Here is a 24,839-nt window from a genome sequence, read left to right as displayed (position 1 = left end):
TGGTCACGGACCCCCCCCGCGCGTGTGACCGGCGGACCCGATGTCCGCCGGTCACTCGGCGATCGGCGGGGGAGAGGGAGAAAGTCAGGCGGCTTGTGTAAACAAGCCACCTGTCATTCTCCTCGGTGTAAAAACACTATTCACACGGATCTACTATGTAGATCCGTTGATCAGTGTCCTTACAGCTCAAGCCACAGCCAATCACAGTAGAAAGCACGCCCCTAGGGTCACACACAGCCCCTCCCTCCCAAATAAAGTTAACCCCTTCACTACCAGTGTATTTTTACAGTAACAGTGCATATGTATAGCACTGATTACTGTAGAAATGTCACTGGTAACCCCAAAAGTGTCAAAAATGTCAATCAAGGGTCCGATCTGTCCGCCCCAATGTCGCAGTACCGCAAAACAAATCGCAGATCGCCGCCATTACGCGTTAAAAAAAAAAACAACAAAAATGACAAAAATCTTTCCCTTTGTTAGTAAACGCGATAACTTTTGCGCAAACCAATCAAAATACGCTTTTTGCGATTTTTTTTTACCAAACATAGGTAGCATAAAACAAATTGGCCGAAAATGTTAAAAAATTTTGATTTTTACATTTTTTTGGGGGGAATTTCATATAAAAAAATGTGAAAAATATTGCTATTTTTGCAAAATTGACGCTCTTTTTTTGTTTATAGCGCGTGATCAAAAAAATCGCACAGGTGATCAAATACCACCAAAAGAAAGCTCTGTTTGTGGGAAAAAAAGGACGCCAAATTTGTTTAGGTACAGCGTCGCACGACCGCGCAATTGTCCGTTAAAGTCACGCAGTGCCGAATCGCAAAATACCCCCTGGTCGGAATGGGGGTAAAATCTTCTGGGGCTTAAGTGGTTAAAACCTGCACCTACAAAAATTATTCAGTGGCTCCCATATTACTGCCCTGACTGGTTGCATTTAAGTCTCCAACCCTGATGTTCTTTGAGAAATGTAGAAATTTGACTTGTTGATTGTAAATGAAGAAATGCTGCTGAGTTGGCTTTACTAAATGAAGTGTTCGTGGAATTCCTTCAGGACACAATTTTGTACAGAGTTCTGTCTATAGGTTCCAATGACAAAATATGTGTTGCATTGTAAGAAACTGACATAGGGTAAACAAAATAATTATCAGAAAACAGTGTGCAAAAATTTCACAATAAGAAAAGGGTATGAACCCAACCCCCCCGGAAGAAGTTTTTTGATGATGAAACGTGGTGGATGAAGCAGCTTCCCTGTGACGTCATTGCGTACAGGAAGAAAACCTGAACTCGATACCGATATTGCTGCTTTGGTTACACTTATATGCACATACCCTTTTATCCTTGTAAGCGTGGTTTTAAATACAGTTGTTTTTTCTATCGTTCACTGACGGACGCAGTCTCTGATGCATATCAGTAGGGTTATGCTGTCCCCTACAGGAGTAGTTCACTAGACAGAAAAAAGTTCTGGCTACACCTATGGGCAGTCCCGGGGAGTACACCCTCTCTCTTCCTGCATAGGATGTCAGTTTTAATCGGTCTAGTCACGAGTAAGGACCTAGTTCCCTGCTAGGATCTCTGGTCCTGGCAAAGTTTTTTCTAGATAATTTTTTTAGTTAGCTTTTCTCCGGATTTTTTTCCTGTGAGATCTACAAGCAACTATGCCAGATCTGGGCGACGGGCTGGATGTATAGATCCAGTGGTCACCCCAGCCAGCCAACAAGCGCGTGCAGGTCTTAGCTCCACGCTGGGTCGGCCGTGACATAGTCCCACTGGACGGGGAGTGGCCCTGCGAGTTAAACATCTTGCAAGGTCGCATGCGACCGGGTCTAGGCCGGAGTCACAGCGTTCCTATTTGGCCGACAGTCCCCTAATTTCAGCAAAGAGGGGTTCTGTCAGGAGATGGCGCCCGCCTGTTTTCCGGTTTGGTAAGTAAATGTTCCCCCTTCTTCCCCTGGTGGATTGTGCTGTGGATGCGGGCCCTTCCCTAGGACGGCTGGACCCTCACAATCCTGGGGGGATGCGCCGCTGGCAACGGATGAATCGTGCGGGGTGGATCTCTATCTGTCACTTGGGCCCACCTTCCAATCTATCCCGTTCTGGAGTCTGGGGGGTCCCCACAAGGGTCCTCAGTTGCTCTGCAGGCCGCGCGGGGCCACTATTTTCTTGTAGCCTTATGTGCTGAGGAGATCGGTGGCCATCTTGGTACACCCGGCACGGCCATTTTTTAATAGGAATCAGGATGGGAGTTCCTGGAGGCGTTTTTTGTGGGCGGAGCCCCTTCCCATACCCTGGGCTGCTCTTCAGATCCTCCCCTTTTGGATCAAGACTACTGCTGACACGTGCTGTGCAGACGTTTTGGGCCACCTGGTGCATCTTTGGTACAGTGAGTCTGGGTTTCTCTCTCTGCTGGGGGTCTCCAGTGCACTTTGCCTGACCTCTGGGGGGGACACTGTGGGACCTATTTTTTAAAAAAGTGAATAAAATATATATATATATTGTCACTTTTTTCAACTTTTTCTGACAGGTTCCCCTGGTGCAACATGGACCCTACAGATCATGTGTCCCCATCTGACCCCCTCAAGGAGGCCGCAGGGCCTTCCAGACCCCAGCTGTCTATAGATGCCATTTAGGCAGTCCTGGAATAGTTTATGTCCCAGGTGGAGGTGGCCTTTAAAGGGCGCGGTGCTAAAAAATGACCTCCGCCTACCCCTGCCTCATCTGATATTTCAGATTCTGAGTCTGACTCAGCCACCACAGATGGGGGTCTCCCTGCTGGGTCCGCTACCTTGCGCCCTGTCTCTGACAGTGAGGATGACATTTCTACCCCCACTGGCACGCAAGATAAGGCGCTGGTGGTCGCACTGGTTGTATCTATGCGTGAGACCCTGAAAATGGAGGACGCAGCTGCGGCTGCAACGGAGGCGCAGGTTACGTTTAGCACTCACAAGCCATTCAGAGCAAAAAAGGTTTTTCCCTTTCCCGCGCATTTTGACGCCATGCTCAAAAAAAAAAGAATGTGACTGCCCAATGCGTTCCCCTGGGGTGCCTAAGCAGATTTTGAGACGCTACTCTTTTGAGGAGTCCCTTATAAAGAAGGGGACCCTCCGGTCTCAAGACTGAATAATGCTACCATAATCCCAGTGGAGGATTCCCGTCCTTTAAGGATTCAGCCGACAAAAAGGCGGAGTCTGTGGCCCGCAATATGTACTGGCGGGGTCTTCTAAGACCTGTTTTTACGATTGCCCTTGTCTCGCAAATTGTGACTGAATGGGCTAAGTTGCTATGCCGTGACCTGGAGGGGAAAGAACTTCCCCCTGCCTTTGCGAAGCTGTTGGACCAGCTGATGCTGGGGCTTCAATTTGTTTGGGAAGTGCTGGATACTACTCTCGGTTTCGGCAGTGGTCCGCTGACGTATACTTTGGCTGAAGTGCTGGTCTGCGGATCAGACATCAAAGAAGGCCTTGACTAATCTACCTTTTCAAGGTGATCGCCTGTTTGGGGCTACTCTGGATGTCATTATAAAAATTCTCACAGAGGGTAAGAGTACCTCCCTCCCGCAGGCTGACAAGGGTAAGGACCCTCGTTGCAGATGGGGTCCCTGCTTTTCAGCACACAAGAAGTGTTTTTCTTCCCCCAGAGTCAGTTGATAAGGTGAAGCGCTTCAAGACTCCTTCAAGCAGTTCCAAACGACCCTGGTCTGGCAAACAAAAATCTTGTTTCTCCAGACCGGAGGACAAGGCCACCACAAGAGAAATGGGTTCAGAAGATCATACAGCACGGTTGCAAGATCGGGTTTCAATCCGTACCGCCGGTAAGGTTTTTCCCTTCCACTGTGCGACTTTCCCCGGATCGCTTACTGGCTCTCTTTGGGCCAGTTCAGGACCTGGTACTACAGGGAGTAATAGTTCAGTGCGCAGAATGTTTTCAGGGTTTGTATTCAACCTGTTTATGGTCCACAGGAAGGAAGGCAAGGTGAGTCTGATCCTGGACCTGAAGGCGCTGAATTGCTTAGTGCGAGTTCAAAAATTCAAGATGGAATCAGTTCGCACGGTGGTGGCTTCCCTACATCAGGGGGGATTTCCTGCCTCCAAAGACATCAAAGATCCCTACCTTCACATCCCAATATGCGCAGGACACCAACGGCTTCTCTGTTTTGTCGTGGGAGAGTATCACTATCAGTTTTTGGCGTTAACCTTTGGTCTCGTCTCTGTTCCTTGGGTCATCACAAAAGTGTTGGCTCCGGTCCTGTCGCTTTTGCAACAGCGAGGGATATAAGTCCTGGGTTACCTGGACAATCTGATCCTACGGTGCTGAAAATAAATTTGGAGATCTGAACCTTCAGAAATCATCCTTGGCCCCTTCCATGAGACCTGCCAGGGTATTTCTTCCTCCGTAAAAACTCCAGACCGCGGTCCAGCTGTTGCTGTCCAGCATATGGTTGTCCCTTCAGACCTATATGAGAGTTCTGGGACTGATGGTGTCATACTTCGAGGTGGTCTCCTTCGCTCAATTTCACACGAGGATCCTCTAGAAGGAAATCCTTCTCAAGTGGTAACAAGAATCCACGTTCCCTGGACAACCAAATCCAGCTGAGCCATGTGACCAGGGAGTCCCTGGTATGGTGGCTTCGGTCCCCGATGCTCAAGCTAGGAAAATCCTTCCTCCCTGTGTATTGGACGATTGGATGCCAGTCTGTCCGGTTGGCGAGGGGTTCTCGGTAGGTTGTCTGCTCAGGGAGTCTGGTTCCTGGAAGAGTCCTGGTTACCAATCAATGTTCTGGAGCTGAGAGCGATCAGGCTTTGCCTAGTCCACTGGACCGAGCACCTGCAGGTTGTCTTATGTCAATCACCAAGGGGGCACCAAAAGTGTCCTTGCGGCTTTGGAAGTGGCAGGCATCCTTCGGTGGGCTGAATGCTTTGTTCCAGCTCTCTCCGCTGTTCACATTGCAGGAGTGGGGCACTCCAGATGTGGATTTGTTGGCGTCTCGGATCAACAGAAAAGTGCAGAGGTTTGTGGCCTGCTCCCGGGACCCTCTGGCAGACCTCGCAGACGCGCTGGTGGCCCTGTGGGGTCAGTATCAGCTGATGTATGCCTTTCCTCCTCTCAAGTTGCTGCCAAGACTTCTTCGCAGGATCGAGGCGGAAGGGATTCTGGTCATTCTTGTAGCTCCGGACTGGCCTCGCCAAGTTTGGTACGCCGACCTGGTCTGGCTAGTCACAGACGCTCCTTGGAGGCTTCCTCTCAGGGAGAATTTATTGTCTCAGGGGCCAATCTTCCATCCTGCTTTACGGTCGCTGGCTTTGACGGCTTGGCTGTTAAAAGTCAGGTGCTGAAGATAGGGAAATTTCTGTTTCAGTGATTCCCACTTTGCTTAAAGCGAGGAAAGCGAATTCTGGGAAGATTTATCATCATACGTAGAAGTCGTATATTGCGTCCTGTGAGTCTTTTGGGGCTCCTCCTCGTGCTTACTCGGTGGCTCAGATTTTGGCCTTCCTTCAAAGGGGAGTTGATCAAAAGTTGGCCATGAGTACTATCAAGGGTCAGGTTTCGGCCTTGGCAATTTTCCTCCAAAGGCCATTAGCCACCCATTCCCTGGTGCGTAACTTCATCCAGGGGGTGTGACATTTGGGACCTCTGGCGCGACCTCCGTTACCACCTTGGGACCTTAATTTGGTGCTGTCGGTTCTTCAGAAACCTCCTTTTTCAAGTATTCAGGAGATTCCCCTGCTGACCTTATTCCAGAAGGTGACCTTCTTGGTGGCTATTACTTCTGCACACAGGGTGTCGGAACTGGCGCATTATCCTGTCGTTCTCCCTATCTGGTGGTTCACCGGGCTAAAGTGGTACTTCATCCGGATCCGTCCTTCCTTCCAAAGGTGGTTTCCATTTTTAACTTAAATGAGGACATTGTGTTACCCTCTTTGTGTCCTAAGCCAAAATATCATAAGGAATTTGCACTGCATACTCTGGATGTCATTCGGGCAATCAGGGTGTATTTGGAGACTACTGAGTCTTTTCAGAAGTCTGCTTCACTATTTGTACTCACGGATGGTCCAAAGAAAGGACTGCCTGCGTCTGCTGCGTCCGTTTCCAGATGGATCAGACAGACCGTGGTGCAGGCTTATTGAATTAGGGTCAGGTTCCTCCTTTCCCTATTAATGCGCATTCTACTCGGGGGGGGGGGGGGTTTAGTGCTTTCTGGGCTTTTCGCCATCAGCCATCTGTGGTTCAGGTTTGCAAGGCGGCTACCTGGTCGTCTGTTCATACCTTCACAAAATTCTATAACGTGGATGTGCTGGCATCTGTGCTGGGATCCCTGGAAGAAGCTGCGTGGGTATGCATCGTAACGCGTAGGATAGCCAACCGGAAGTGACGTATCGGCAACGATTTGTTTGTTATGCTCTGAAAAAGACGAAAAGCAATGTGAGTGTTACTCTTATTTAATTCAATAAAGTACGGGATATACTTCACTATATTGGCCCGCTTTGTTTTTGGAGACATAAAGGTTCACAGATATCTCCTGGTACATCGCTGTATACTAAAAAGGGAGGAAAATCGATTACTTACAATGGTACCCATACGCCAGTAAGGAGGAAGGAGCATTACTCTGAGGCATATAACACAAGGCCTATTTAAAAGATCATTGAGGTGAGCGCTTAGGACACCTAGTGGTCACTGCACAGAAGAGCACCTGCATGCGGTTTTTTTGGATAAGAAGATTTACCTAATCACCATTTATTCATATATTTATTTGAAGGACACTAGAGCACTTTATATTTATATCACCTAAACAAGTTATTTAAATTTATAAGCACAAAAAGATTTTTTTATGGGGCTTTTTGGATAAGAAGATTTGTCTAATCACCATATATCCATATATTTATTTATTTGAAGGACACTTGAGCACTTTATATTTATATCACCTAAATAAGTTATTTATATTTAAAAGCACAAAAAGATTTTTTCAGATGGTCACGTATTAGGAAGTTTTATGATTTGGCATTTTAATTTTATCAAGAGATTATATATGTGTTGTTGATTTATGAATATTATATTTATTTAGCAATTTTAAACCACCTAATTGTTTAAGGATTGGAGGATTTATATTTGATATAATTTTATTTTATTTATTATGTTGTGATGCACATTTGGTTATGAGTGAATATTATATTGAGAGGCACTAAGGCACTTTTTCACAATATATATTTAGATGTTTTAAATCATTTTATATTTGGCACCTTTAAAGCGCGGCACACCTCCCGCAGGCCGCTGCTGGCTTGCAAGCCGCCGCTATCCTACACAGGCCGCCGCCATTTTCCTGCAGATCGCACGGGGCCGCCATATTGGCGTAGCCTCGTGTCTCTAGCATGGGGGTGGCCATGTTTGAGGTGACCAAACACCTCGAGGAGCTATGGGGAGGCGCCGGAAAGGGGTGTAAAGGGGCGGAGCTGCCTCCTTTTACCCGGGAAAGCAAGCCAAAGACTTCCTGTCTGTAACAGACAGTGCTGGAACAGGTTGTATTGAAACTTCTGAGCATCAAGTGGTGAGCCTTGGGGTCTCTCTCTCTCTCTCTCTCTGTAGGGGTCCAAAAGCAGGTAACACTGAGGGGCGCTGTTGCGCTGGGGGACTAAAGAAAAAAAAAAAAAAGTTTTATTTTTTTGATTGCAATTATTTTTTTCTGGCAAGTGTCTTGTATAATCATGGACCCTGCCACACATGTATCCCCACCTGATCCCCTCGAGGTGGCCGCAGGACCCTCCAGTTCACAGAGTATTGATGCATTATCAGCAGTTTTGGAGTCTTTGGTATCCCGGGTGGAGAGGGCCTGTCAGGGACGGGGGTCAAGAAAGCGACCCCCGCCTACCCCTATTTCATCTGATACTTCAGAGTCAGATTCTGAGATGGTCATTGCAGCTGCAGGTCCCTCTGCATGAGCTGTTGTCTCAGGTAATGCTCCCTCAGATAGTGAGGAGGACGGTTCTACCTCCACCATAGCACAAGAAGAAGCATTGGTGGACGCACTAGTTGTGTCTGTCCGGGAAACCTTGAGACTTGAGGTTACACCGGCAGAGGTAACCGAGATGGAAATTCCCTTTGGTACTAGTAAACCTACCAAGACGGCGAAGGTTTTTCCCTTACCCAAATGTTTTGGTAATAAAATTAAAGAGGAATGGGATCATCCGAAACGAATCCTTACTATTTCCAAACGCATTGCTAGACGCTATCCGTTTGAGGAATCCCTCATTAAAAAATGGACGGTACCACCAGTGGTGGATCCACCGATTTCCAGACTAAATAAAGCCACTGTTATCCCGTTGGAGGACGCTCCGTCCTTTAAGGATCCGGTGGATCGAAAAGTGGAAGCGGAATCCCGCACTGTTTTTTCCCTTGATACGGTCAACCTTTGGTTGCCATTGGTTTAGTTTCACAAACATTGACAGAATGGGCAAAATTGTTGCGCCATGACTTAAAGGGGAGAAGTATTCCCCAGGCAGCGTCTGATTTGATGGAGCAAATTATACAGGGATTACAGTTCGTCTGTGACGCAGCCCTGGATGCCACTCCCTTGTTAGCGCATGCATCGATGTCAGCAGTAGTCCTCAGACGTGTGCTGTGGTTAAAGTGTTGGTCGGCGGATCAAGGTTCCAAGAAAGCTTTGGCTAATCTCCCTTTTCAGGGGGATCGCCTATTTGGGGCCACCCTAGATGAGATTATAAAGAATGTCACTGGGGGCAAGAGCACTTTTTTGCCACAGACTGCTAAAGCTAAAGGACCTCGTAACAGGCGAGGACCTTTCTTTTCCGCTCATAAGAGGTTCGTTCGCTCCGCTGGGGCGAGCGTGAAGGGCAAAGCCCCTTCAGGAGGTTTCAAAAGGCGCTGGTCGGGTAAACAAAAGGCCGACTCAGCCAAACCTGAAGATAAGGCTAATACAGCCTGAAGGTGTGCCCCCACCCAGCTCAGGGGTGGGGGGATGTCTTCACCGGTGTTCAGATCCAGGGCTTTCCTGAATCCCGGACTAAGGGGTTCAGGAGATCATATGATCAGGATACAAGATCGAGTGTCGATCACTTCTACCGGTGCGATTCTTCCCTTCCAACATTCATATGCTACAGGGAGCGGTAGTTCCCGTTCCTTGAGCAGAATGTTTTCTTTACCTTTTCCAAAGATCATTCCCAGTTCCCTCCAGGAATCGGATCCGGTTGAGCGAGCGGACCAAGGAGTCTCTGGTCCGGTGACTTCAGTCTCTAATGCTCAGCCAGGAGAAGTCATCACTTCCGATAGGAATTTAGTTTCTGATAAATGTGTGGGAACGGAGAGCGATCAGACTTTGTCTGATTGCCTGGACCAAGCAGCTCTAGGGCAGCCCGGTTCGGATCCAGTCAGACAATATCATGGTGATGACTTAGGTCGATCACCAAGGATTTCACCACCTGTGTCTTCAGTAGGGCATCCCGCAGGTGGATCTGTTGGCATTTCAGCTCAACAGGAAGGCGCGGAGGTTGGTAACTCGCGCCCGCGATCCGCTAGCGGACGCAGCAGACGCACTGATCGTCCCGTAGGGGCAGTATCAGCTACTATATGTTTTCCCCCCTCTCAAGTTACTGCTGAGATTTCTCCGCAGGATAGAGGTGGAGGGAACTCCAGTTATCCTGGAAATTCCGGGCTGGCCTCGTCAAGCCGGGTACGCCGACTTGGGCAGGCCAGTCGCAGACGCTTCTTGGAGACTTCTTCTCAGGGAGGATCTGCGGTCTCAAGGACCGATCTTCCATCGTGCTTTACAGTCGCTGGTTTTAACGGCCTGGCCATTGAGACCCAGGTACTGAAGGACAGGGGATTGTCAGCTTCAGTTATTCCTACTCTAATTAAAGCAAGGAAAGCGACTTCTAGCAAAGTCTATTATCGCACATGGAAGACTTATATTGCGTGGTGTGAATCTTTGGGATTTCCCCCACGTACCTATTTGGTGACCCGAATTTTGGCTTTTCTGCAAAAGGGGGTTGAGCAGAAACTATCCTTGAGCACCATCAAGGGTCAAGTTTCAGCATTAGCAATCTTCTTTCAGAAGCCTTTGGCTACTCATTCCTTGGTGCGGAATTTCATCCAGGGGGCGCGACACTTGGCTCCGCCAGTACGCGCGCCCTTACCGCCCTGGGATCTTAATTTGGTTTTGTCGGTTCTGCAGAAACCTCCATTTGAAAATATCAGGGAGATTCCCTTGCTTACATTATCCCAGAAGGTGGCCTTCTTGGTGGCCATTACTTCTGCACGCAGGGTGTCCGAACTGGCTGCATTATCATGCCATTCCCCATATCTAGTGGTTCATAGGGATAAGGTAGTTCTTCATCCGAAGCCATCCTTTCTTCCTAAGGTGGTTTCAGACTTTCATCTGAATGAAGATATTGTGCTACCTTCCTTGTGTCCTAAGCCCAGTCATCCTCGGGAATGTGCGTTGCATTCCTTGGATGTAGTTCGGGCAATCAGGGTATACCTGAAGACTACGGAATCGTTCTGTAAAACTGATTCACTTTTTGTGATCACGGATGGCCCCAGAAAGGGGTTGCCTGCATCTGCCGCGACTATCTCCAAATGGATTAGACAGACGGTGGTACAGGCTTATTCTATTAAGGATCGGAATCCTCCGTTCCCTGTTAAGGCGCACTACACTCGAGCGCTCAGTACTTCCTGGGCCTACCGCCATCAGGCGTCAGTGGTCCAGGTGTGCAAGGCGGCTACCTGGTCGTCGGTTCATACCTTTACAAAATTTTATAAAGTTGATGTGATGGCATCGGCGGATGCCTCATTTGGCCGCAAGGTTTTGCAGGCCGCAATTTGAGGAGACCGGTGGTCTACCTTGAGGGTTTTTTTCCATTGGAATTTCAGTTGAGTCTCATCTTTTGATTGATGAGCCTTTAAAACTTCTAGTTGGCACCGGTTGGGCCTTCTAGATTGGATTTTGATTTCCATTTTCCCACCCCTCATTTGTGGCACTGCTTTGGGACGTCCCGAGTTGATATTAATCAAGGAGGACTACGTCTGTCAATGAGCGACAGAGAAAAATAGATTTTTGTAAGATCTTACCGTAAAATCCTTTTCTCTTAAGCTCATTGACAGACGTAGTACCCGCCCCTCTGTTTTCTGAGTTGGGTTGGGTTAAATTCTCTAAACACTGCTTTGTGACATAACTGATTTGCTGTAGCAGAGAGAGAGAGGATATACCCTCTGGGACTGCCCCTAAGGTGTGGCCAGAACGTTTTCTTTCCTGTCTAGTCCTACTCCTGTAGAGGGCAGTATAACCCGAGTTGATATTAATCAAGGAGGACTACGTCTGTCAATGAGCTTAAGAGAAAGGGATTTTGCGGTAAGATCTTACAAAAATCCATTTTTTCTCTTAAGTTCATTGACGGATGCAGTACCCGCCCCTCTATTTTGAGTTGGGTTGGTATTACTTCTTTGACACTGCTTTGAAACACAACAGACATCCTATGCAGGAAGAGAGAGGGTGTAACCCCCCACCGGGACTGCCCAACTTTTTTCTGTCTAGTGTCCTACTTCTGTAGGGGGCAGCATAAACCTAGTGTCTGTGTCCATCAATGAACTTATGAGAAAAGGCTTTTACAGTAAGTCAAAAATCCAGTTTTTATGCATTTGCACTATGAGCAGTGTTTATCTGTTTACTTTGCATTAATACACTTAAGGCTTCTTTCACATGGTCCGCCTCCGCAGGCGGATCCGTGTTGCTCAGCGGGGATCGATCCGCGATCCCCGCTGAGCCGGGCGGATGACAGCTCCGTCTCCACTTGCAGAGCGGAGAGGGAGGTGTCTCAGCACCCGCTGCCCTCTATGGGGGATCGGAGGAGAGCGGACCGCTTGTCCGCTCTCATCAGATCCGCTCCGCTCCGATTACTGAACGGATGGAAAAATAGGGTTTCCATCCGTCCAGATTTCAGCACAGGATCGGATGCGGATGGCAGCGGGTGTCAGCGGAGGTGACCTCCGCTGACACCCGCTGCCCCATAGAGCTACATGGAGGATCCGATCAGATCCGCCTAAAAAACTGACAGGCGGATCTGATCGGACCGCCCGTGTGAAAGAGCCCTATCTGTGTTGAGTTCATCAAACACCTGGAAAGGGATGCTGGCAAATAGGAGTGAGATTAGCATGGAGAGTTGCCACTGGGTTTGAGTATGCTAAGTGCTTTTAGACCACTCGGAATAAGTGGGTCTTCGTATCTGGTAAACTTGTATGTTATCTGTATAGTGGTTATGGGAACGCTGGTGTCGGCGGAGGAAAATTTAAGTTGTGAAGTATCTTTTCCTTTTCACTTGAAGTGGATCAACACCTAATTTATTCACTGTGGACTTATAGTTCCTTTACTTTATTGTACTTGTGTCTTCCAAAGAGAGTGTACCTTTCACTCACTGTGGATTTTTTGTACAGTATATTCACTTTGGGATAATTCTTTTTCACATTTTGTTTTTTAAGAGGACCCCATACCCGTTTGTTGTGAAATTTTCTGATAATTATTTTGTTTACCTTATGTGAGTTTATTACAGCACAAAACAATATTTTATTGGAAGCTAATAGATAGGATATCCTCTTTATGTGTTTGCTACTCATTTTGAATTTGTGCAAATATTTGCACAGTTTACACTTTTAATTATTTGCTTCCTATGACAATAGGCATGGTTTAATCCTTTTAATTGAATGATATTGTGTTAATATGTTCAATGCATGTTTTACAGAGCAGAGGCAGAACCATTCATATTATCAGTCCATATCTCCCGCTGTTCAGATAATGGAAATAAGCAATGTGTATTTATTAATATTATTATTATTATTACACATTTTATTGCTTGTATATTGTCAATATCTTCAGCAGTGCCTTAACCCCAAATTTCTCTCAATGTAATGTCCCTAATAAATTTACACAGGCACACACTCTAAAATCATTCTGCATGGAAATCATATAGGCTATCTTTTTATATTTTGTGAGGAAACGGATACTTGTACAGTCACAAGAACTTACCGATGTCATGTAGACACCGTGCCAGATGGATTTGATTTTGGGATTCCGGAACTAAAGGTCCATAATGCTGACTATTAGGCCACCATCCTGATCAAAATGAGCTTTTCAGAGCTTGTGTGAACATAAAAATGCAAGATAGGTAATAATACTGCCTTAAGTCCCCTTTCGCCCAGGTGGACCGTTCAGATCAGCCTGTTCGTTTTTTTTTGCGGATCTGAACGGTCCCCCCATGCATCCCTATGGGGCATCGGATGTCAGCGGAGACATGTCCGCTGACATCCGATCCGTCAAATCTGGACGGATGGAAACCCTATTTTCCATCCGTCCAGCGGATGGGATCGGATGAGAACGGACCGACGGTCCGTTCCCATCCGATTCACCCATAGAGATGTATGAGGAACTGACAGCTGTGTCTCCGCACACAGTGCAGAGAACAGCTGTCATCCTCCTGCTCAGCGGGAGTCCGTCCGACGGACCGACAGTGTGAAAGTGGCCTAAAGGTTGATGGTTATGCACTCTTAACCATAAAATGTCAGGTCTGCCAAAGTTAAATGTTCTTGTTTTTTTAAAATTTTGCTTAGACATTTACATTCTTAAATGCTTATGGCAGACTGCATGCTGCATAGTTAAACATTTCTTTTGCCGTTTAGAACAGAACAAAACAGCTAATCTTTTCAAGGTTTATATTTGTGTTTAAATAAGAATTGGCCTTCAGCGGGGTCAGTGGAGAATTTCTGCGGTGACAGGACACACTGCATTTAGCTAAAAGGCATAATTAATGTTTTTTCCCATACATATTGCATCTTCTTGTGCTACTTAAATATAGCCGATTTCGCTCCATTCCGCTCTGTCAAGCAGACATCTATCAGTACATAGACATCAGATGCCCCTGTTAACTTTAAAACGAGTTATGAAAAGTTTTTTTTTTTATTATTATTACATTGTAATAATGTAAAAGTTTAAAAAAAAATAGAAGTGTAAATGTTTAAAGCGGCACTATGTGTGTTTTTTATATATATATGTATAACAGGATTGGATAGGTTGAAGAAGGTCACAAAGGCACCGCATCCCAATTGTAAGTAGGAAGCAGGAACAAAAGAAAATGCTCTCACGAAGTATGTGAGGGCTCAGGATTTTTAAGGTGGCAATAACTGCAGTCAACACATTACATAAAATTCAAAAATTTGAATTGTATTTGCTAAAAAAAACGTATAGTGACAACATATTAAGATACAAGAGGACCAATCTCAAGTCGCTGTATATCGAGGCGATTTAGTGCGATACGAAGTCGCAGTGTAGCAATCCTGACATATTTCACCATTAATTTGGTTTCTTCAGGGGATATTTTTAGCTACACCTAAGTGGATGGGTCCAAAAAGAAAAACACACATAATTTATGTAAGAAAATAAGTCAATATAAACAAAAAAAGGGGGTAAAACAAGCTATATAAAATTTTTAGATTTTTAGAAAATATGAAGTATACAATAATGCCAAAATACATATTCAAAATTGTATCATAAGGTATAATTAAATTTCAATCAGAAATCAAACAAAATATTCCTACATACTGAAGTCACATATATTTATCAGAAATAAATTTGAAGCAGCTTACCCAAAAACAGCACACATATTGAAATAAAATAAGGTCCAATTTGTATATCGCAGTGAACAGGCAACAAAGGAGGGAGCACAAAAATGATCCCAGATTTAAAGCCCACAGGTGTGGCTGGTGTAGCAATCAACCGCAGGAGGGATAAATAGAGCAGGCAGGAACTCTGAAGGTATATTAAGAAATAGATTTGCATTTAATATATACACCACATTGTACATTTAGGGAAAGAATACTTAGAAAAAATCTTTTTATATACCTTATTCCCAATTGAAAAAGTATTGTCAGAATTCAAATTCCCAGCATTACAGCCGGGCCCAACATGCACCAAGAACCACTGTCTAACGACAAATATCAACTACCAGGTGATCACAATAATCGGTACGCAAAAAGCTGAAGTACAAAAGGTAAAAGAGTATGAGTATTTCTCTATTGTTCATTGACGAGCGCAGTCCTCTGATGCATATTAGTAGGGTTATACTGCCCCCTACAGGAGTAGGACTCTGGACAACGGGCTGGATAATCTAGATCCAATGGTCACCCCAGCTGGCCAGCGAGCGCGTGCAGGCCTTAGCTCTGCGCTGGGTCGGCAGCGACATAGTCCCACTGGACGGGGACAGGCCCCGTGAGTTAAATGTCTCGCAAGGTCGCACACAACAGGGTCTAGGCCTATGTCACAGTGTTCCTATTTGTCTTACAGCCCCCCACTTTGGCGGAGAGGGGTCCTGTCAGGAGATGGCGCCTGCCTTTGTTCTCTGGTTCAGTATGGACCCTGCAGACCATGTGTCCCCACCTGACCCCCTCACGGAGGTCGCAGGGCCTTCCGAATCTCCACTGTCCACCAATGCATTTTAGGCAATTCTGCAAGCATTTGGGTCCCGGGTGGAGGTGGCCTTGAGAGGGCGAGGTGCGCAGAAATGATCTCCACCTACCCCTGCCTCTGTAATGTGCCGGATTCTGAATCTGACTTACCCGCCGCAGACCTGGGTCTCCCTGCCGGGTTTGTTACCTCGCGCCCTGCCTCCTTGAATATTGAGGATGACAATTTTACCACCCCGCAAGATACAGGCGCTGGTGGCTGCACTGGTTGTTTCGGTGCGTGACACCCTGCAATTTGGTGGATGCAGCTGCAAATACGCCTGGGACGCAGTTTGCGTTTGGCACTCGCCTGCCATCCGAAGCAGCTTCATTTGCTAGCATTCTCATATAAGAATGGGACCACCCGATACGTTCCCCTGGGGTGTCTAAGTGGTTGCTAGACGTTACCCCTTGGAGGGTCTATGGTAACTAAGTGGACTGTGCCACCTAAGGTGGACCCACCGGTCTCCAGGCTGAATAAGACTACCGTCATTTCAGTGGAGGAATCCCGTCCTTTAAAGACCTGGGGGATAGGATGGCGGAGGCTGTGGCCCGCGATCTATACTCCCTGGCGGAGTCTGCACTGAGAACAGTGTTAGGATTGCCTTGCCACGCAGACTCTGAATGATGGGCGGAGCTCCAACGCCGTGTTTTGGTGAGGAGCAAGTACCTGCTGCCTTGGGGGAGCTGTTGGACCAGCTAGTGCAGGGCTGCACTATTTTTGCCATGCTGCACTGGACACGGTTTCCTTATTGGGACACCTGTCGGTTTTGGCAGTGGTTATCTGGCATATACTTGGCTGAAGTGTTTGTCTGCGGATCATACTTCTAAGAGGGCCTTAAAGGATCTCCCTTTTCAGGGGGATCGCCTGTCTGGCGCTGCCCCTGGATGACATTATATAAGGGTCTCACAAGGGGGAAGAGTACTTTTCTTCCACTGGCTAACGAGGGTAAGAACCCTCGTCGCAGATGGGGTCCCTCCTTTTCGGCTCACAAACGGTTTTCTTCGTCCCTCGGAGACGGTCAATGAGGCGAAGTCCTTCAAGACTTCCGCGGGTGGCTCCACGTGACTCTGGTCTGGCAAACAAAGATCGTTTTTTTCCAGACTTGCGGACAAGGCCTACTCGGCCTGAAGCTGCGTCTTCACTCGCATGTGGGGTGGGGGGACGTCTTTGCCGATTCTCGGACCTGCGGCTGGCCCGGATCCCACACAGCTGGAATCGGGAGGTCTTGCGTTCCGGTTGCAAGATCGAGTTTCAATCGATCGAGTTTCTCCGGTCAAGTTTTCCTCCTCTATGCGGCTGTCCCCGGATCGCTTGCTGGCGCTCAATGAGGCAGTACAGTCAACAAGGCTGGACCAAATGGCCCTGGGATTGGTTCGCACGAGGGCGGCTTCCCTACATCAGGGGGATTCCTGGCCTCTATAGACATCAGAGATGCCCACCTTCACATCCCGTTATGTGCAGGACACCAACGGGTTCTTAGTTTTTGCCGTGGGAGAGGATCACTATTGGTAGGCTTTACCCCTTGGTCTCGCTTACCTCTGCTTCTCTGTGCGGAGTCCCCTACAGTGCTGACGACGGACCATCACCATGGGTGGGTTCTGAACCTTCAGAAGTTGTCCCTGGTCCCCTCCATGAGACTGGACTATCTGGGCCTGACTTTGGACTCGTCCTCAGCCAGGGTGTTTCTCCCTCCGGGAAAACTCTTTAAACTTCAGGCTGTGGTTCAGCTGTTGCTGTCCAGAACATGGTCGTCCCTTCGAATCTGCATGCAAGTTCTGGGATTGATGGTGTCATCTTTTGAGGCGGTACCTTTTGCTCAATCCCTCTCGAGGATGCCCAAGAAAGCAGGCCTTCTCAAATGGAACTAGGTTCCAAACTCTCTAAACATTCGGATCCAGCTGAGCCAGGTTTCCAGGGAGTCTTCGATCTGGTGGCTTCGGGCCCCGATGCCCAAGCAGGAAATCCTTCCCCTTATACTGACCAATTGTACTGCAGATGCAAACCTGTCCGGGTGGGGAGGAGTCCTCGGCAGGTTCTCTGTTCAGGGAGTATGGTCCCTGGACAATCCAGGTTACCGATCAATGTTCTGGAGCTGAGAGCGCTCCGGCTTTGCCTAGTTCACTGGACCAGGCACCTGCAGCTGTCCAGGGCGCATTCAATCAGGGAGTCTTTGATCTTGTGGCTTCGGGCCCGATGCCCAAGCAGGAAATCCTTCCCCTTATACTGACCAATTGTACCGCAGATGCAAACCTGTCCGGGTGGGGAGGAGTCCTCGGCAGGTTCTCTGTTCAGGGAGTATGGTCCATGGAGAATCCAGGTTACCGATCAATGTTCTGGAGCTGAGAGCGCTCCGGCTTTGCCTAGTTCACTGGACCGGGCACCTGCAGCTGTCCAGGGCGCATTCAATCAGACTATGCCACGACCATGGCTTATGTCATTCACCAAGTTGGCACCAAGGGTGTCTCGCAGCCTTGGAAGTGACAGGCATTCTTTGTTGGGCAGAGCGCTTTGTTCTTGCTCTCTCCGCTGTTCACATTCCAGGTGTGGGTAATTGGCAGGCAGATTATCTCAGTCAGCAGGCCTTTGATGCAGGGGACTGGTCCCTACATCCGGAGGTGTTCCAGCAGTTGTGTCTTCATTGGGGCACTCCAGACGTGGATCTGTTGGCGTCACATCTACAGGATAGTGCAGAGGTTTGTGGTCCGCTCCCGGGACCCTCTGGCGGATGCACTGGTGGCACCATGGGTTCTGTCGTAGGCAAGAACATATACTAAGTTCAGCATAAACGACACTGAGAAGTTTAGCATGGTCACCTGCACAAGGATGAGGCACGCATAATCGTGTGAGAGCAATCACGGATGGCCCAAGGTCAGTATTGGCTGCTTTCTGCCTTTCTTCCTCTCAAGTTGCTGCCAAGACTTCTTCGCAGGTTCAAAGGCGGAAGGGATTCTGGTCATTCTCGGGCTCCAGACTGGTCTCGCCGAGCTTGGTACGCCGACCTGGTCGGGCTAGTCGCAGACGCTCCTTGGAGACTTCCTCTTAGGCAGGATCTATTGTCTCCAGGGCCTATCTTCCATCCTGCTTTACTGTCACTGGCTTTGTCGGCTTGGCTGTTGAAAGCCAGGAGCTGAGGGACAGGGGATTATCTGCTTCAGTGATTCCCGTTCTGCTTAAAGCGGGGAAAGCAACTTCTGGGTTGATTTGTCATGGTACGAGAAAGTTGTATGTTGCGTGGTGTGAGTCTCTTTGGGCTCCACCTCGCTCCTTCTCAGTGGCCGGAGCTGACCTTGAGTACTATCAAGGGTCGGGTTCGGCTTTGGCAATTTTCTGCCAACGGCCGTTGGCCGCCCGTTCCCTGGTGTGTAACTTCTTCCAGGGGGTGTGACACTCGGTACTTCCGGCGCGACCTCCTTCACCAACTGGGGACCTTGATTTGGTGCAGTTAGTTCTTCAAAAACCTCTTTTTGCAAGTGTTCAGGAGGTTTCTCCTGCCTACCTTAACACAGAAAGTGGCCTTCTTGGTGGCTATCACTTCTGCGCGCAGGGTGTCGGCACTGGCTACATTGTCCTGTCGTTCTCCCCATATGTTGGTTCATGGAGACAAGTGGTACTCGTCCGGATCCGTCCTTCCTTTTGAAGGTGGTTTTCTAGTGTTCACTTAACCGAGGACATTGTGTTACCATCTTTGTGTTCTAAGCCCAAACATCCTAAGGAATATGCACTGCATACTCTGGATATAGTTCGGGCAATCAAGGTGTACTTGGCGACTACCGAGTCTTTTTGTAGGTCAGCTTTGCTCTCTGTCCTCTTGGATGGCACGATAAAAGGGCTGCCTGTGTCTGCTGTGACTATTTCCAGATGGATCAGACAGACGGTGGTGCAGGCTTATTTAATTAAGGGTCAGGTTCTACCTTTTTCCTATTTCGGCGCGTTCTACTAAGGCGCTTAGTACTTTCTGGGATTTTTGCCATCAGGCATCTGTGCTGCAGGTTTAAAGGCGGCGATCTGGTTTTCTGTTCACACCTTTACCAAATTTTATAAGGTGGATGTGCTGGCATTTGCGAATGCTTCCTTTGGCCGCAAAGTTTTGCTGGCTGCTGTTTGGAGGGTTTTGGCCTTTCTTGGGGGTGTTTCTGTTTTTCAGGTGGGCCTCATCTTGCTGTTCTGATGAGACCTATGTGGCCTGGTTGGCTATGTTTAGCCTTGGGGACTGTTTTTGTTCTGCTGTTCCCACCCCTCATTTGGGTACTGCTTTGAGACGTCCCTACTGATATGCATCAAAGGGCTGCGTCCGTCAAAGAACGATAGAGAAAACTGGCTTTTTGACTTACCGTATAATCCTTTTCTCTTAAGTTCATTGATGGACGCAGTACCCGCCCCTCTTTTTTGAGTTGGGTTGGTGTTACTTCTCTGACACTGCTTTGATACACAACTGACATCCTATGCAGGAAGAGAGAGGGTGTACCCTCCGGGACTGCCCAAAGGCGTAGCCAGAACTTTTTTCTGCCTAGTGTCCTACTGCTGTAGGGGGCAGTATAACCCTACTGATCTGCACCTGAGGACTGCGTCCATCAATGAACTTAATAGAAAATGATTTTATGGTATGTCAAAAATCCAGTTATCTCTCCACTGCTAATAGGAGTAATGTAGCCCCAGGGACATATCTCACCATTTTAAACCACAGCTGCGAGCATCCAAGTTATCCGCATTCCACGGTTCCCTGCAGATAATGACCACCACCAGTGTCTACCCCTCCCGCCGCGCCGGACGCATTGACATCACTGCGCAGCGCGGCGGCCACAGAGGATGCCACTCGCACCTGGAATCATCACCACCAACAAAAGGTCCAGAACGACTGTAACAATCGTAAGAAAGCAAGTACATCATAGACAGCCCCAGTACATCGGAGACATCTAGTGGACAATTAATAGAAGAACCTCATTGGACTGCTTGCTTTAAATTGAAGGTCTCCAAATAAATCCAATAAATTATCAATCTTAATAAAAAGAAAGAATATACAAGCAAAATATTGTGTCAAAAGAAAACCTAATATGAAAATAAATATTAAAAAAAGGTATAACAATAACAAATGAAAAATAAATAATTATAATTGGTGGCAAAATAAAAAAAATATATAATGGGAGTAGAGGTCCTGAAAAGATGCGCCCAAAGGTGGATGCAAACACTCCCATTTAGGGACGGAGTCTAACATTCTATCACTGGGCGTCCGTACGTTTAACCAAAGAAACCCACTTCCACCTGTGGTACCCAAAACTAGTCTCGAACGTGCTAGAAATCCACAAATAAAGAATTAATTAAATTGGGCAAACATTATTCCCATAGAAAGTGGGGGCAACAAAGTAAAAATAAAACAAATATTTCTTGGGTTACTGAAGACGCTTCAAAAAGATCTCAAATCCAAAACACCAAAATATATGGTAAATATTTTATAACCAATAGGGATATTCTATTGAGAAAGATCAATTTCTGTGCACAGCTGAAAAAAGGGAGGGGGAGCTAAAGATAAAATAGAAAGGAGAGGGATTTTAAATAAGATTTATAACTAAGAGATTTGTTTAGGCCAGGAAACTTGGTTGCCCGTAGGGAAAAAATTCAATTTGTTTCACGCTGGAGGAGGCGATCGACCTCCCCTCCCCTTTCGCAAATTTTTTCATGTTCTAAGGCAAAGAAGTGAATGAAAGATAGATCAAATTGATGATATAGTCCCACATGTCGGCTAATTGGAGTTTCAAGTCATTTTTTTTTTTTTTTTTTAGAAATAAGTGAAACATGATCTCGAATCCGCTGAAAAAAGGCCTGTTTGGTTTTCCCCAAATAAAAAGCATCACAGTAACATTGCATAAGGTACGCCACGCCAACAGTTTGGCAGTTGGCATGAAACAGTGGAGTGTAGGACCGTCCATTAGGCAAGGCGACTGTGGTGGAATTGGATAGAAAAGGGCAAAAATTACATCTGCCACATGGTGCAGTGCCTTGTTTGTTTGAAATGTTTCCTTGGTTGAAGACATGATGACTCTGCACTAGATGATATTTTCAGAGGTTTTGATCTCTTGAAAGTAATCTCAGGGTATGAACCAATGTATTTGGATACAGTGGTATCAGCTTGTAAAAGATACCAGTAATTGCTCATTATTTGACGTACGGTTTGATGTTGACCCGTACATCTAATAATGAGTCTAGTACTGGTAGGGTTGGTTTTCTTTTTAGATTATTGTATCAGTTGTGATCTGTTAGTATCCTTAACCCGATTATAGGCTCTTTTTTAACAAGATTTGCTATATCCTCTCTGTTGGAGACGATTTTGTAGGGCTTTAGCCTCTCTTTCAAAGTCCAAAGAATTAGTACAATTACATTTTATCCTCAAATATTGACTATAGGCAATGTTAGAGATTAAAGATTGGGGATGAGAACTAGTTGCATGGAGAATTGTATTACCTGCATAAGGCTTGCGAAACAGAGATAAACCAATATTACCATCATTATCAATATAAATATTGATGTCTTAAAAAAAAAAAAAAAAAAGATTTTTGGTCATAATTGATAATCATCTTTGTTAGGAATTGTTGTAATTCATATTGAGTTCCTCCCCAAATAAATAATATGTCATTGATAAAACGATGCCAGGTAATGATCTTGTTAAGAGCTTATTGTTGAGATCTTATTGCAGATCTTCCCTAGAAAAAAAGATTTTGCTCCCACCCCCCTAGGTACAGGTTGGCGTACGATGGGGCACATGGTGTCCCCATTGCCAACCCCTACACTTGGAGGTAGTGGGAGCTGCAAAACTTGAAAATATTGTGGGTGAGAATGAAGTATAGTAGATCTGAAAACACTTGGTTGTATTTGTGGGCTGATTGTCCCCTTTTGGACAAATAAAAATCAATAATTTGAATTCCTTGATTGTGTGGAATCGAATTGTACAGGGCTTCAACATCAACTTCGACCAACCATGCATCCTTGGGTACATGCATTCCATCAAGAGTTTGAAGTGGATCAATCGTGTCACAAACGAAGGAGCTGAGCGAAGTAACATAGGATATAAATAGTCATCTACTAGTTGGCTTGCTTTTTCAGTAAGACAACCATGTCCTGACACTATGGGTCGACCTGGGGGGTTTTCCTGTTTTTTGTGAATCTTGGGTAAGGCATTTATTGTGGGAGTTTTGGGATGTTTAACATTTAAGAACATCCAGGTATTTTTGTCAATAATGCCTGAATGATATGCTCATTCAGGCATTATTGACAAAAATACCTGGATGTTCTTAACTGTTAAACGTCCCAAAACTCCCACCCTATATGCCTTTCCCAAGATTCACAAAAAATAGAAAAATCCCCCAGATGGACCCATAGTGTCAGGGTGTGGTTTTCTTACTGAAAAAGCAAGTCAACTAGTAAATTACTATTTATATTCTCATGTTACCTTCGCTCAACTCCTTTGTTTGTAACACGATTGATCTACTTTAAACTCTCGATTGAATGCATGTACCCAAGGTTGGTCGCATTTGATGTTGAAGCCCTGTACAATTAGATTCCACACAATCAAGGAATTTAAATTGTCAATTTGTTTTTGTCGGAAAGGGGACAATCAGCCCACAAATACAACCAATTTGTTTTAGATCTACTATACTTCATTCTCACCCACAATATTTTCATGTTTTGCGGCTCCCACTACCTCCAGGGGGTGGCAATGGGGACACGAAGTGCCACATCATATGCCAACCTGTACCTGAGGGGGGGGGGGGCAAAATCTTTTTTCTAGGGAAGATCTACAACAAGATCTCAACAAGTTTTATCAATGACATTTTATTTATTTGGGGAGGAACTCAACATGAATTACAATTCCTATCAAAGATGATTATCAACGACTTCAATCTTAAATTCACTATGAATTATGACCAAATATCTATTTCTTTTTTAGACATCAATACTTGTATTGATAATGATGGTAATATTGGTTCATCTCTGTTTCGCAAGCCTTATGCAGGTAATACAATTCTCCATGCAACTAGTTCTCACCCCCAATCTTTAATCTCTAACACTCCCTATAGTCAATATTTGAGGATAATATGTAATTGTACTACCGTAATTCTCTGGACTTTGAAAGAGAGGCTAAAGCCCTACAAAATCATCTCCAACAAAGAGGATATAGCAAATCTGGTTTAAAAAGAGCCTATAATCGGGTTAAGAATACTAACAGATCACAACTGATACATTAATCTAAAAAGAAAACCAACCCTACCAGTACTAGACTCATTACCAGAATCACGGGTCAACATCATACCGTACATCAAATAATGAGCAATTACTGTTATCTTTTACAAGCTGATACGACTGTATCAAAAAGCATTGGTTCATACCCTGAGATTACTTTCTAGAGATAAAAATCTCTATTTTCTATCTCAATTTAATTAATTCTTTATTTGTGGATTTCTAGAATGTTCAAGCCTAGTTTTGGGTACCACAGGTGGAGGTGGGTTTCGCCCAGGCGCCCAGTGATGGAATGTTAGACTCAGTCCCTAAATGGGCGTGTTTGCTTCCACCTTTGGGCACATCTTTTTAAGACCTCTACTCCCGTTTTATATTTTCTCTATCCTTCATCGACAGACACAGCTCCATATCTTCTTTAGAGCATTGGGTTATGCTCCTCCCATCATAAATAGGACATTAGACAGGAAAAAGCTTTACCACGCCTATGGGGGCTGTCCCTGCAGGCATAACCCCACACACTCTGCTACAGCATCTATTGTTTCTGCCTAGTTTAGGAATAGGACCTAGTTCCCTGCTGGGACTTTGGTCTTAACTATTAATAGGGAAATTTTTTATTTTGTGATTTTTATTTTTTTTTTATTTTCACTAGTTCGAGTTCAGGGTACAAGATCAGGGTACAAGATCGAACTCCGGTCTTGTCCGTCGGGACAGATTCTTCCCGTCCAATCTACCCCTATCTCCAGACCGGTTAAGGAATCTACGGGAGGCGGTACAAGATCTGCTGTCGCAAGGGGTGATTGCGCCAGTTCCCTCTCTGGAATGCTTTCAAGGGTTTTATTCAAACCTGTTTACTGTGCCCAGAAAAGAGGGCAAAGCGCGTCCAATTCCGGATCTCAAGGCTCTGAACTGCTTTGTGCGGGTTCAAAGGTTTTGCATGGAATCCATTCGAACGGTAGTGGCGTCACTACACCAGGGAGACATTTTGGCCTCCGTAGATACCAAGGACGCATATCTACACATCCCTATCTATGCTGGACACTAGCCGTTTCTTCGCTTTGCCACAGCAGAAGAGCATTATTAATTTGTGGCGTTACCCTTTGGTCTCGTCTCC

At 46.1% G+C, this 24,839-nt stretch overlaps 1 protein-coding gene across 1 annotated transcript in view; it reads left to right on the top strand.

Moving 5' to 3' along the window:
- Nucleotides 1–24,839, top strand: part of GSDME (gasdermin E) — a 287,746-nt gene that overhangs the window by 187,683 nt on the left and 75,224 nt on the right. The gene's annotated exons all lie outside the window — the stretch shown is intronic.

The sequence above is a fragment of the Pelophylax lessonae genome (genome assembly GCF_965119305.1).
Source record: "Pelophylax lessonae genome assembly, chromosome: 5".
In the NCBI taxonomy this organism is placed as follows: Eukaryota; Metazoa; Chordata; class Amphibia; order Anura; family Ranidae; genus Pelophylax; species Pelophylax lessonae.
This window is presented reverse-complemented; position numbering and strand designations above follow the sequence as displayed.